Below are 3,413 nucleotides of genomic sequence, written 5' to 3'. Positions count from 1 at the left end.
ACGCTTGGTATTCAGGCCAAAGAGTTCAATCTTGGATTCATTAGACCAGAGAATCTTATTTCTCCTGGTCTGAGAGTCTTTAGGTTCCTTTTGGCAAACTCCAAGTGGGCTGTCTGGCCACTCTACCATAAAGGCCTAATTGGTGGAGTGCTACAGAGTTGGTTGTCCTTCTGGAAGGTTCTCCCATCTCCACAGAGGAAATCTGGAGCTCTTTCAGATTGACCATTGGGTTCATTGTCACCTCCCTGACCAAGGCCTTTCTCCCCATTTTTGCAAGTCATATAGTAAAGGGTCTGAATACGTATGTAAATAAGGTATTTCAGTTTTTTATCGTTTATACATTTGCAAAAATGTCAGTTTTCACTTTGTACTGTGTGTAGATTGTTGCGGGAAAAAAAGGATTTAATACATTTTAGAATAAGGCTGTAACGTAACAAATTCAAGGGGTCTGAGTACTTTCTGAATAGACAGTTGTTTCGTGCTGGAGATTATATATGATTTTGGAAAGTGGCCAAATTGATTAACCAAATTCAAATGTGCTCAACCCTTGTAATAGAAAACAGAGGGAGGTCAGTAAATCTTGTTGTCAGTCAATATCCTCTGAGCAGACGTTAGGAGGTTGCATGTAATCTCTCTACTACAACATGTTGATATATGGAGTACCTGTGTAATAAGACCTTTGGCCTAAGATCTTTGGATTGAACCAGCCATTTCTCTATGTGTCTGTATAGGGCTAAAGCTTTGTTCACACTGCAGGCCTTAATGCTCAAATTTCTTTTCAAATCCATTCTGGAAAACTGACTCTCCAAACGCTGTGAACAAATTGGATTTGTGTTCAGAAAGCATTCTATGCTAGTTGTTATAGCAACGGCCAGTGGTGTAAAGTAATTATGTAAAAAATACTTTAAAGTCCTACTTAAGTCGTTTTTTTCCTTCAGTATCTATGTATTTTTTTGTTGACTACTTTTACTCTACTACATTCCTAAAGAAAATATGTAAATTCTACTCCCATAAATTATCCCTGACACCCAAAAGTACTTATTACATTTCAAATGCTCAGCCAGGACAGCAATATCCAATTCACGCACATACTGTATCAATATAATGTGTTGTCATCCCTACGGCCTCTGATCTGGTGGACTCACTTAACACAAATACTGCCTTTGTCATTTATGTCTGAGTGTTGGAGTGTGCCCCTGACTAGCCGTACATTTAAAAAGTACAGTTGTGCCGTCTGGTTTGTTTAATATAAGTAATTTGATGTATATCATTTACTTTGTAATTTTACTTTAGTATGACAATTAGTATGTTTTCCACCACTGTACTTAAGTACATTTAAAACCAGATACTTTTAGACTTTTACTCAAGTAATATTTTACTGGGGGACTTTCACTTTTATTTGAATCATTTTCTATCAAATATTCTGTAAGGAGATGTCATCCCATTTGAAAATGATCCTTGGCTGAGTTGGCTATAAAGAAGCAGAAGCGGATGTGTACATTGTTCTGGACACCTCAGAGAGTGTGGCACTGAGGGCCAAGCCCTACGGCTCCTTTGTTGATCAGATCAAGCAGTTTGCCCTGGACTTTGTGGACCAGCTCAATACTAGGTGTGTATCACCTCCATACTGACAGTTTCAGCTACATGACTGGTATTCATTAAGAAATTATGTGGTTAACAATTCGTGCTTTCAGGTCCCTTACTTAAATTCATGACATTTGGCAACTAAACGGTAATTAATGCTACGTAGTAATGATTATGGCGAGCTTGCCAAGAGAAATCAAGTGTCATGTTAGCGACAAGGCTTCTGGGAAACTCGCGCCTGACCGTTTATTCACCCCACAGACTAGCGCAGACCAAACAATATCAATCCTCCTACAGAGGCCTCCATCGGCATACCTCCTGTTTAATTTCTTAAACTCCTCTCTGTGATCATTATTAAAAAATACAGTCATATTGTACCAGTATTATTCACCACACACTCAGACCCACCCTGATAAGCGACATGCAGAATGACCATTGATAGCTGCTCTGGGCAGTAGTGTTCTCCTGACAATGTGTTGTTGATGATCATCTCAGGAGGTCTGCCTCACTACATGCAGTCTTATAAACACGGTTGTGTGTTGACCTCTGTGTGAACTGTGGTTCTACAGTGATGAATCGGGGCTGAGAGGTAGTGTATGAGAACAGCTTCTCTCCTTACATGGTGCTCAGGGTTGCGTTAATATGATGCTCTTGGAAAAGCACAAGCATACTGCTGTGGGCTAAAACAGAGTCACACAGAGTGTTTCTTGTTAGTCTTAAACAAATCTACCTTGAAACAAAAGTATACACCTCACACACATGGTTATGGGCTTAAAAAAAGAATACACCTGTACCATGTCAGATATTATCAGGTATGAAGGTAAGACCCAGGTGCAGACACGTCAAATTAACAATGGTTTAATAATCCAACAGGGCAGGCAATAGACAGGTCAAGGTAGGCAGGGGTCAGTAAACCAGAGGTGGGGCAACGGTACCGGACGGCAGGCAGGCTCAGGGTCAGGGTAGGCAGGGGTCAATAATCCAGAGGTACCGGTCGGCAGGCAGGCTCAGGCAGAGTGGTCAGGCAGCCGGGTTCGGCAGGCAGGCTCAGGCAGAGTGGTCAGGACAGCCAAGGGTCAAAACCAGGAGGGGGAGAAAAATAGAGACTGGGAAAAGCCAGAGCTGAGAACAAAAACACTGGTTGACTTGACAAACTGGCAACAGACAAACAGAGAACACAGGTATAAATACACGGGGGATAATGGGGGAGATGGGCGACACCTGGAGGGGGGTGGAGACAATCACAAAGACAGGTGAAACAGATCCGGGTGTGACAGATATAGAGTTCAAATTTATTACATTTTAAGTTTGCATCCCACTATTACACTTTATATACATCACAGAAAAATATAACAAAATCGTTTGACATTAAAACACCGGAGTTTGGGAGTAAAATAAAGAAACGTTTATTCATTATGAAATGATGACAAATATGAATAACATTCCATCCATGAGGCCACTAGAGGGGCGATTTGGTCATTTGACTGAAGGAAAGCGGTCTACGGAGGACAAGACAGCTCATCTTGTTGAACTACAAAACGCATTGGGCTTTTTGCTAAGACCAGCGGCATTTATACAGATGCTGCAACTTATCTATTATAATCGTAATAGATTTGCTTTTGCCATCCCACTGTTCGGAAACAGTGCAACTATTACGGTTAAAATATTTGAGCTGTGTTTTCTGTGGCCCATACCGATACGCTTCATCACTGAATGCCTGTGTGTGTGTGCGTCAGTGTGTGTGTGTGTGTGTGTGTGTGTGTGTGTGTGTGTGTGTGTGTGTGTGTGTGTGTGTGTGTGTGTGTGTGTGTGTGTGTGTGTGTGTGTGT

Source organism: Oncorhynchus clarkii, unplaced genomic scaffold, assembly GCF_045791955.1.
Source record: "Oncorhynchus clarkii lewisi isolate Uvic-CL-2024 unplaced genomic scaffold, UVic_Ocla_1.0 unplaced_contig_10618_pilon_pilon, whole genome shotgun sequence".
NCBI lineage: Eukaryota > Metazoa > Chordata > Actinopteri > Salmoniformes > Salmonidae > Oncorhynchus > Oncorhynchus clarkii.
This window is presented reverse-complemented; position numbering follows the sequence as displayed.